Consider the following 12,267-nt stretch of genomic DNA (forward strand, 5'->3'; position numbering starts at 1 on the left):
CAGTCCAGGGTGTAAATTGAAATTCCAATATTGAAATATCCTCATTGTAAAAGTATTCTGTTTTAAAATCTACAAAATGGACTCTATTCAAGTAGTTATTAACATGCAAATCATAAGGAGAATAAATTGTGGCCCCTCATCATTCCTTGTCTCTCCAAGGTGCCATACATATGAGCTGGAGAGAGGACAGAATGGCATCAACAGCTTCAAAAGGCATTCAGACGGAACGTTCACCAATGACTACACCCACTCCCTGGATAAGATCAAGGCTAAAGAATTTGTACAGTGGCTGGCCAGCACTAAACGAGAGAGGTAATGGCACTGACATTTTGTCTAGTAGCACACCACAGATAAACATTCCAGTCAGGATCAGGGTATTGTAAAGCAGGCAGGTCATTGATGATGTGACTGACCTTATACACTTTCACACCACTGAGACAAGCAGAACCGAGCCAAGCTGTACTGCCGACGTCGCATCCCCGGTGGGCTTCTAGGCGGCATTGTGAAAATATCTTATGTCTGAGCCAGCCCAATACGTTTCAGTTAGGGAGTCAGCGCAAACGTGTGGAAAGGAGGTAACACTTCATTTTAAGGGGTCCTTATTACATATGTAATTACACTGTAACGAGTCTTGTAACTAATTGTAATAATTCATAGTTACACTGTAATAACATGTTGTCATTGCAGTCTGTAATTACAGGGGTGTAACAACGAATCCTTGTTACCATGCCTGTAACAAATGTTAAACTTCCAATTGCATCCCATTGCACCATGTTTCAGCCTGCACAAACCATATGATAAGTGTTAGCCAATTGAAAACCCACCACCTCAATGACACAACTCTGCAATAAATGGCCCTGGAGTCTGATGCCCAGGCCCAATGGCAAAAATGGGTTCACAAATGGTTTGCAATAAAAATACTTTAAATTGTTAAATCATTTAACGGTGTATTTGACAATGGGTCAATTTCTTTAACCATCAATCACATTTTTTTAGACACATTAATAAATGTGATGAGGAAAATAATTTGTGCTTCCCAAATTATAAGCCTATTAACTAAGCTTGATTGAATAATGGTTTATAAATGCCCTTAAAATGGTCATAAGACAAACCCATCATAAGACAAATGGTCATAAGACATGTAATCTTGCAAGGGTTTCATTGTCGAGGAATATTTTCACTTTGGATGGGATGTATTTGTGCAATTATTTATCTATCCCAGGAATTAAGGCATCATCTCAAGGTTTACATACAGATTTGCTGCGCGTTCCCGACTGTAGGCTATTCATTATTAATGGGCTACAATCCACAATAATCTATTGATCCTCTGTGGCTAAATTATAAGCCTTCTCGTGGTCTAGTAGGCTATAATTGTCACGACTTCCACCGAAGGTGGCTCCTCTCCCTGTTCGGGCGGAGCTCAGCGGTCGTCGTCGCCGGTCTACTAGCTGCCACCAATCCTTTTCCCTTTTCGTTTAGTCATGTCTGTTCTGATTGTTCACCTGTGTCTAGTTTAGTGGGTGTATTTAATCTCGCCCTACCCATTTTGTTTCGTGCGGGTTTGTTTGCGTTTTCCTGTCTTTGCTTCTGGGTGGCGTATATTTGTTCATTCTTTTAAACAGGTGTTTTTTCCTAGACTATGTTCTAGATGATTTTGTGGACTGCTATTTAGTCTGTGCCTGTTGTGTTTGATGAACAGTTAATAAATACGCCTTCTCCGTATTTACTCCTCTCCTGCGCCTGACTTCTACACCCACCTCTCCTAGAGAGACTTGACAGAAAACCCGCACCAGAAAAGATATGGAGTCAGCAGGAGCGGACGCGCCCTCCCCATCCATGGAGGAGCGTGTCCTTCAGCATACAGCCGTTCTCCACCGTCTGGGGACGGCTATGGATCAAGTGTTGGCGAGAATGGAGAAATGGGAGAGGAGCGGTCTCCCTACCCCGTCTACAGCCACTCTTCAGCCTGCACCACCACCCTCTCCAACGGCGTCCAGCCCCAGCGGGATTCGAATCGCGCTCCCGAGGGAGTACGATGGGACGGCTGCTGGGTGCAAGGGGTTCCTGCTCCAGTTGGAGCTTTACCTGGCGACCGTTCACCCGACTCCCTCGGGAGAGGAGAGTGTCAACGTCCTCGTCTCCTGCCTTTTGGGGAAAGCCCTAGAGTGGGCCAACGCGGTCTGGGCTGGCCCAGACTCGGCGAGGGACCATTACCCAGAGTTCACCCACCGCTTCCGGGCTGTGTTCGACCACCCACCAGAAGGTAGAGCGGCGGGTGAACTTCTGTTTCATCTGAGGCAGGAGACGAGGAGCGCACAGGATTTCGCTGGAGTTCCGGACCCTGGCCGCCGGCGCGGGGTGGAATGACAGGGCCCTGATAGACCATTATAGGTGTAGCCTACGAGAGGACGTCCGCAGGGAGCTAGCTTGTCGAGACACCACCCTCACTTTGGACCAACTAATAGACATGTCCATCAGACTGGACAACTTGCTGGCTGCCCGTGGGCGTTCTGATCGGGTCCTGTTCGTTCCACCTCCCAGCCCACCTGCTCCGACGCCCATGGATTTGGGGGGTGCTGCCGCTAGGTCGACTGGAGGAGGAGCCTCCTCCTGCACCAGTTGTGGTCAGAGAGGACACACTGCTGACCGGTGCTGGAGGAGCTCGTCTGGGAGTCGAGAGGGCAGGCAGAGCACTGCTCGTACACCTCAGGTGAGTCCGCACCAGGCTCACCCAGAGCTCCCTGTTGGCCATATGTATGTGTTGATTTCTTTTCCTGAGTTTTCCCCTCACTCCCAGCATAAGGCGCTAGTAGATTCGGGCGCAGCGGGGAGCTTTATTGATCGCGGGTACGCAAGTAGGTTAGGGATTCCCTTGGTTCAGTTGGACCAACCCTTCCCCGTGCACGCACTAGATAGTCGACCACTTGGGTCAGGGCTGGTCAGGGAGGCCACGGTTCCACTGGACATGGTGACACGAGGGGGGCATGAGGAGCGGATTAGTCTCTTCCTCACTGACTCTCCTGCGTTTCCGGTGGTGCTGGGGATTCCCTGGTTGGCTGATCACAATCCCAACATTTTGTGGAGACAGGGGGATCTTGAGGGGGGGTCAGAGGAGTGCTCAGGTAGGTGTTTAGGTGTTTCCATCGGTGTGACGACGGTGGAGAGTCCGGAACAAGTCTCCACCGTGCGCATTCCCCCCGAATATGTCGATTTGGCTATCGCTTTCGGTAAAAAGAGGGCGACCCAATTACCACCTCATCGACAAGGGGATTGTGCGATAAACCTCCATGTTAACGCTGCACTTCCTAGGAGTCACATGTATCCCTTGTCTCAGGAGGAGACAGTGGCTATGGAGACATATGTCACTGAATCTCTGAGACAGGGATACATTCGGCCATCCACGTCACCCGTCTCCTCGAATGTCTTTTTTGTGAAGAAGAAGGAGGGAGGTCTGCGTCCGTGCATTGACTATCGAGGTCTAAATTCCATCACAGTGGGATTCAGTTACCCGCTACCTCTCATTGCTACAGTGGTGGAGTCATTTCACGGGAGCACGCTTCTTCACAAAACTGGATCTCAGGAGCGTGTATAACTTGGTGCGTATCCGAGAGGGAGATGAGTGGAAGACCGCGTTTAGTACCACATCTGGCCATTATGAGTACCTCGTCATGCCGTATGGGTTGAAGAATGCTCCAGCCGTTTTCCAATCCTTGTAGACGAGATTCTCAGGGACCTGCACGGGCAGGGTGTGGTGGTCTACATCGATGACATTCTGATCTATTCCACTACACGCGCCGCGCATGTGTCTCTGGTGTGCAAGGTACTTGGGCGACTGTTGGAGCATGACCTATACGTCAAGGCCGAGAAATGTGTGTTCTCCAAACAAGCCGTCTCCTTTCTTGGGTATCGCATTTCCACATCTGGAGTGGTGATGGAGTGTGACCGCATTGCGGCCGTGCGTAATTGGCCGACTCCGACCACGGTAAAGGAGGTGCAGCAGTTTTTAAGGTTTGCCAATTACTACCGGAGGTTTTTCCGGGGTTTTGGGCAGGTGGCAGCTCCCATTACCTCACTGCTGAAGGGGGGGCCGGTGCATTTGAGGTGGTCAGCGGAGGCGGACAGAGCTTTTGGTCGTCTGAAGGCTCTGTTTACAGATGATCCCATATTGGCGCATCCGGACCCCTCTTTGCCATTCATAGTGAAGGTGGATGCGTCTGAGGCTGGGGTTGGAGCCGTGCTCTCACAGCGCTCAGGCACGCCCCACAAGCTTCGACCCTGCGCTTTCTTTTCAAGGAAGCTCAGTCCGGCGGAGCGAAATTATGATGTGGGGGACCGGGAGTTGTTGGCTGTGGTAAAAGCCCTTAAGGTGTGGAGACATTGGCTTGAGGGAGCGCAATACTCTTTTCTCATCTGGACTGACCACCGTAATCTGGAGTACATCCGGGCGGTGAGGAGACTGAATCCCCGTCAGGCAAGGTGGGCGATGTTTTTCACCAGATTTCGTTTCACCATTTCATATAGACCAGGTTCCCAAAACGCTAAGGTTGACGCACTGTCCCGTCTCTATGATACCGAGGAGCGGTCCATCGATCCCACTCCCATACTTCCGGCCTCTTGTCTGGTGGCACCAGTGGTATGGGAGGTGGACGCGGACATCGAGCAGGCGTCACGGTCAAATCCCCCTCCACCAGAGTGTCCAGCTGGTCAGAGGTACGTCCCACTTGGTGTTCGCAATAGATTGATCAGCTGGGTTCGCACGCTACCCTTCTCTGGTCATCCGGGTATTGATAGGACGGTGCGGGGTCTTAGAGGGAAGTACTGGTGGCCCACGTTGGCAAGAGACGTGAGGGTTTATGTCTCCTCCTGTTCGGTGTGCACTCAGTGTAAGGCTCCTAGACACCTGCCTAGAGGGAAGTTACAGCCCCTTCCCGTTCCACAGCGGCCTTGGTCCCAACTGTCGGTGGATTTCCTCACCGATCTTCCTCCATCACAGGGGAACACTATGATCCTGGTCGTTGTGGATCGGTTTTCTAAGTCCTGCCGTCTCCTCCCTTTGCCCGGTCTTCCTACGGCCCTACAGACCGCAGAGGCCCTGTTTACACACATCTTCCTGCACTACGGGGTGCCTGAGGACATAGTTTCTGATTGGGGTCCCCAGTTCACGTCCCGGGTGTGGAGGGCGTTTATGGAGCGTCTGGGGGTCTCGATCAGCCTGACCTCGGGTTTTCACCCCAAGAGTAATGGGCAGGTGGAGAGAGTTCATCAGGATGTAGGCAGGTTTTTGCGGTCATATTGCCAGGACCGGCCAGGAGAGTAGGCGAGGTTCGTCCTGTGGGCCGAGATGGCTCAGAATTCACTCCTCCACGAACATGTCACCGTTTCAGTGCATGTTGGGTTATCAGCCGGTCCTGGTACCATGGCATCAGAGCCAGACCAAGGCTCCTGCAGTGGAGGAATGGGTGCAACGCTCAAAGGAGACCTGGAGAGCCATCCAGGAATCCCTTAAATGGGCTGGTGGGCGGCAGAAGTTGAGCGCTGACCTGCCACCGCAGTAAGGCTCCCGTGTTCGCGCCGGGGGACCGGGTCTGGCTCTCGACCTGAAACCTGCCCCTCCGCCTGCCCTGCTGGAAGCTGGGCCCACGGTTTGTAGGGCCATTTAAAGTCCTGAGGAGAATAAACGAGGTATGTTATAGGTTACGCCTTACTATCGTATTAACCCCTCGTTTCATGTGTCTCTCCTCAGGCCGGTGGTAGCTGGTCCACTGCAGGACGCTGAGGTTCGGGAGGTCCATCCGCCCCCCCTGGACATCGAGGGGGCCCCGGTGTACACAGTACGGTCCATCCTGGACTCTAGGCATTGGGTGGGGGGCCTGCAGTACCTCGTGGATTGGGAGGGGTACGGTCCGGAGGAGAGATGCTGGGTACCGAGGGGGGACATCTTGGACCCATCCCTGCTGAGTGAGTTCCACAACCTCCATCCGGATCGCCCCGCTCCTAGCCCTCCGGGTCGTCCTCGAGGCTGGCGTCGGCGCGCTGCGGAAGCCGCGCGTCGGGGGGGGGGGGGTACTGTCACGACTTCCACCGAAGGTGGCTCCTCTCCCTGTTCGGGCGGCGCTCGGCGGTCATCGTCGCCGGTCTACTAGCTGCCACCGATCCTTTTTCCTTTTCGTTTAGTCATGTCTGTTTTGATTGTTCACCTGTGTCTAGTTTAGCTGGTGTATTTAATCTCGCCCTACCCATTTTGTTTCGTGCGGGTTTGTTTGCGTTTTCCTGTCTTTGGTTCTGGGTGGCGTATATTTTGTTCATTCTATTAAACAGGTGTTTTTTCCTAGACTATGTTGTAGATGATTTTGTGGACTGCTATTTAGTCTGTGCCTGTTGTGTTTGATGAACAGTTAATAAATACGCCTTCTCCGTATTTACTCCTCTCCTGCACCTGACTTCTACACCCACCTCTCCTAGAGAGACTTGACAATAATGAATTATTTAATTTCTTTCTAAACAAACAGCAGTAATTTTGGCAAATTTATTTCAATGTATCAGATGTGCTCCAGCTCCTCCAAAACCCTTCGCGCGGCTATGATACTACAAAGAAATAAATGATGAAGTCCAACGCTGGAGAGATGAGTTGCAGGCTCATGTCTATCAGAGCAGAGAGGGAGAGAGATCATAGAAAGTGAATCTCATTGAAGTTATGTGAGTGATACAGACCGCTACTCACACAGCCACCGCCACACCTTGGTCTCACACATACAGTCGGTTACAATGTTGCGCAAACCATAAATCCGGGCCGGCCCAACCCCAATCAACACTTAGAATATAGGCCCGGGCTGAAAATCTACTTTTTCACATTACGTTTTTTGTGTGGAGAGGAGAATTAAGGAAGAGGCAACTCGAATGAACTTTGATCGTTTTTATTAGAATTTTTACTTTGCAAAATAATTTTTCATGCCATGAAAGTTACCGGATGCGGCCATATAGGTTCCGGAACAAAGTAGTCCAAAACGGAGAGGTGCCGGATCTTGTTCCTGCAGGATCCGGCTCAAATTAAGCACTGCGTTATGGGTTTATCCTCTCACTTGGATGGTAAGGAGGTTTAGGTTGTCATAATGGGTAATGTACATGTTAATTAAATGTTATTTTATTATTATAATCTGGTATGACCCCCATGCACTCAAAAAAAACTAGGGGTTCAACAAGGGTTCTTCTAAGATCCTCAAAGTTCTTAGAAGAACCTAAGGGTTCTTGTCACTGAAAATGGCCCCCAAAAGGTTATTCCAAGAACCCCATAGGAGGTGGGGTTCATCGAGGAACCTGCTTAGTTGGTGGGGGTTCTTGCAGGAACCTAACTGCCCAACTGAAACATTTGGATTTGAAAGGACAGCAGGTGCAGGCACTTAGCTGAAAAATGTAAAGATCTCCTCAATTTAAGGTAAGGTTTGTCCCTTGTATGATCTAAATAGATATTGTTTTACGATGATACCATCTATCTTTTCATATTTGTGCAAATCTTTCTAAAACAGAAAATGGATACAATTCAATGGATATCAATCAACAAAGAGGTAAGAATTTGTAGGCTATAAGAATATGTTGAAGGCTAGCTGTATTGCGTGCAGATGACTGAACTGCTCACTTTTGTGTCTGTAGGTATACAGACAAGGAGGCATACAAAGGTATGTGTCACGTCCTGACCAGTAAAGGGGTTATTTGTTATTGTAGTTTGGTCAGGACGTGGCAGGGGGTGTTTGTTTTATGTGGTTCGGGGTTTGTTGGGTTATGTATTTATGTAAGAGGGGTGTTTGTTTTATGTGTTCCTGGGTTTTTGGGGATTGTTCTATGTTTTGTATTTCTATGGGTTTTCTATGTTGTGTATTTCTTTGTTTGCCTGGTATGGCTCTCAATCAGGAACAGCTGTACATCGTTGTTGCTGATTGGGAGTCATACTTAGGTAGCCCTGTTTTCACCTGTCTTTTGTGGGAAGTTGTTTTTGCATAGCTGTGTGTGTAGCCTGCAATACTGTGCGTTCGTTTTCTTGTTTTGTTTCGTCAAGTGTTTAATAAATGTTAAAATGAGCACTCAACCTGCTGCGCCTTGGTCCATTACATACGACGACCGTTACAGTATGTCAATTGGTATTGGGGATACCTAGTCAGTTGTACAAGGTGTGGGGGGCTGCCATAATCAACATCCACATCTTCAGCACCCGGGGAACAGTGGGTTAACTTTCATTTTTACCTTGTCAGCTCGGGGATTCAATCAGCAACCTTTGCGGTTACCGGCCCAACGCTCCAACCACTAGGCTACCTGTGTAGATCACATTTACCATCCTCTTCCCTTCCCTCTCAATGGTTTACCATAGGCCTCTACATTATGGACAAGGTATGTGTATGAAAACCATTATCAAAACCATGGTATAAATTCTGTTGTGTGAATGTTTTGTTAATCATCTGTAATTACTGTTTTTGGGATTCACAGACTTCTCCCTTCCTACACCTGTTGATCAGGAAACCCGTTCGATCACCATGCACTGCAAAATCATTTTGGCATGGATACGGAGAACATCAACACATTAACATCAACACGCCAGAGGATATACCCATTGGACTTGGGGCTGCTTTACACTAAAATCGTAATAAACACTGAGAACTAAAATAGTGTGTAATTGTTGTTATTGTTATGCGTAAAAATAATAGGGGAGGGGGGGTAGTTCAAATATTTACCCCCAAAGTTTCTTCAGAAGGTTCTTCAAGGATCCATTAAAAGGGGTTCTTTAAAGAACCCTTTTAAAGGGTTCTTTGGTGAACTTATTGGTGTTCCCTCACAGTTTCAATTTGAAGAAGCCCTGAAGGATACTCCAGGAACCTTTTCTCTTTAGAGTGTATGGTAGACCCAAATCAGTGAAGTTGACCTATATCTGCTCTTTTCTGTACACTCAACTTAACCCAGGTGGTACACTTTTGATACTAGCAACAATACTGAATGGAGATTTTGAAGAGTCCACATTCTCGGGTAGGTAATTAGAGCCTTTTGAGCCTCCAACCTTTGTAATCTTGGACACCCAGCGCATCTGTCCACAACAGATTACTACCTTGTGACAGTTATTCGTTGAGAAGAAAATAAATACTAAATTGGTGATTTTTGTAACACACGGTAACAAGAATTTGTTGTTACACCTCTGTAATTACAGACTGCAATTACTACCAGGCACATGTTGTTATTACAGCGAAACTATGAAATTATGGAACTACAATTAACTAATATACTTGTTACAGTGTAATTACACATGTAATTACACTGTAATAATGACCCTTTAAAATGAAGTGTTACCGGGAAGGGTAAGACAAAGGTGAGGCTTCTACAGCCATAGGAAAACTGTTAAATGTGTGTTGTATCGGTATCTACCGGTGTACAGAGGCGACAGATTCAACTTGAACAACCTGAGTTTTCCCAACACAGGAGGTACCAAAGTAATTGAATCATATTAAACCATTTCATGGTCAACACCAATGTTTTCACATTTTTACCCTGCTTTGAATTAGAATAAAAGTCTTGCTCCGATTTGAAAATACCAGTGTGAACAGAACAATGTTCATTCCAGGGTTAAAATTAATTCTGTTACAATATATATGAATATTTGTGACCTTAGAATTACAAGCATCTTTATGCAAAAATATGATTCTGAGATAATTGATAATACAGTTGAATGTTGTAAGCTATTTTTATTGGTAGAGAACATTGTACAGAACAAGGCAATGTCAATAACTCAATTTGTACACAAATGCCGATATAACCTTTCAAGCTCTTGATTTGTGTGAATATTAAATGTTTTATTTAACCTTTGTTTAACCAGGGAAACCCAGTGAAAGGAGGGTCTCATTTCCAATGGTGCCCTGTGAACAACTATTCATCATATCAATACAATATTACAAAATAAATTATGGTTAACTTCAAAAGGGAGCAATAGATATAAATTATATCAGTCAAAATCAGTCCTCATTTATCAGGTTCTTCAAACTGAGCTTTTGAGACCAGACAATTAAGTTTAAAGTGACCTATAGGTCATTCCAGGAGCTACTATAGGGGCAAAGTAACTAAATTCAGTCTTCCCCAACTCAGAGGGGACCCGCAGAACCTCTAAACCCGCCAGCCTTGAGTTCCAAGAAAATTTTATGAGAACAGTCAGCCCTCAAATGCTAGCCACCTGACGTTAGCTATCAAATCAGAGTTGAACAAGCTAGCTAATGTGAGTTAGCAGTCATTTTAGCTGACCAGGTCGTGTTGAAAGCTAGCTATCTAGCTAGCTACATCATATCAAACCTATCATCTGGTTTGCTTGGTTAGCTAGCTAAAAGCTAATGCCATGGCAAGCAAGGTAGGAATTAAGCTAGCTAGCCTGTTATGCTAACAATGACGCTAACCGTTTAGCTAGCTAGCTAATGTCATGAAAACAGTCAGCCCTCAAATGCTAGCCACCTGACGTAAGCTAGCAAATCAGAGTTGAACAAGCTGGCTAGCTCACGTGAGTTAGCAGTCATTTTAGCTGGCCAGGTCGTGTTGAAAGCTAGCTATCTAGCTAGCTACATCATATCAAACCTATCATCTGGTTTGCTTGGTTAGCTAGCTAATAGCCAATGCCATGGCAAGCAAGGTAGGAATTAAGGTAGGAATTAAGCTAGCTAGCCTGTTATGCTAAGAATGACGCTAACCGTTTAGCTAGCTAGCTAATGTCCGCAAGCTAAATACTACATAGCTATGCGTCTGGCTGGCACTGGCAGGAGTATGGGGTAACGTTGGTTACATTAAATTCTTCAACATCTTGCTAGCTAGCTAGCTTACAACATTAGCGAAGCCAGCTGCAGTCACATATTGGCTACCTAGCAACATGACATCGTTTATAATTTATGGATACAGTGGAAATGCAATTTGAGCTAGCCCACCGCAACCTGGGTTGACTTCAAAATGAAAACGGGGCTTAAGAGTTCCAAACCTCTTTGCCAATAACAGCTAGTTTTCATTTTTCCCCTTCCCACTCAGACCACTCCCAGAGAGTCCTAGCAAAATTCTTGCTTGAGAAATTGCTCTTTGCTAAGAAGCTATTTTGTTTTTTCTTTGACCATTTTAACTGAAAACAATCACAGAGGACGTATTTAATTGTTATTCAGAAATGATTTGATATTGAGATAAAAATGACATAAAACAGGACTTTCTACAACCAAAAAAGAAAAGGCAGTCCTGTCATTGGTTTATGTTGTGGTAAATTACATAGAAACCTGGACGTTATTTCTGAACTGTATTACAGGCTATGTCATGTATGGTAACAGGCTGTTCTGATTTTCTACCGCAAAAAGTCCAGGTGATAACATAAAAATTGAGTTTGGTATGCAACAGAATGTCAACCTTCAGGTCTAAACAGCTTACAATGTATTTTCAGTAAAAGTGGCCATTTTGGTTTTCAAATAGGACCGTAAAAATCCACATCAACCAAATTCGAAGGACAGTTCGGTCAGAGATAGCACACTATACAATGTCAGTCGGTAGAGCATGGCGCTTGCAATGCCAAGGGTTGTGGGTTTGATTCCAGCTGGGGCCACCCATATGTAAAAAATGTATGCATAACTGTAAGTTGCTTTGGATAAATGGCATATACTATTATTATTTTAAGGGTTTTTATTGGATGATAATACGGGATGACAAATAAAATGTGTACTGCATTATGACATTTTTACATTTACTGTGAAGTATTTAATTTTGAGCATGAAATTGTGAACTGAAAATCGGCATTTATGGAAAAAAGCTGTATCATTTCAACAGACTGATACACTCTGTATTAGAGGTTGTACATTATGTTTGATACTTTAATAATTTGGATGGTGCTTATATTTGTCCTATTTCATACATGTACAAGTGTGTATTATATTATTTTTGCATATCCCAACTCCCCCTGAGAGTGGGGTCGTGGTCAGCCATTATCAACATTGACCCTGGAACAATTAGGATTAAGTGCCTTGCTCAAGGGCACATCAACCGATTTTCACCTTGGGGATTCGAACTAGCAACTATTCGGTTACCAGGAAGGCGCCATGCACTTTCCTTGTTAGTGCATAGTCATGCTTGAGACACAGGGCTGTGACAGAGACAGGTGATTTTGCAATTAATCTTTCCTCAATTACTCCTATTGTCTCTCTTCGGATTTTACTCAGAGGCCGACAGGTAGCCTAGCGGATAGAGTGTTGGGCCAATAACAGATAGGTCAGCAGTTCAAATCCC

Source organism: Salmo salar, chromosome 13 (genome assembly GCF_965601325.2).
Source record: "Salmo salar chromosome 13, fSalSal1, whole genome shotgun sequence".
In the NCBI taxonomy this organism is placed as follows: domain Eukaryota; kingdom Metazoa; phylum Chordata; class Actinopteri; order Salmoniformes; family Salmonidae; genus Salmo; species Salmo salar.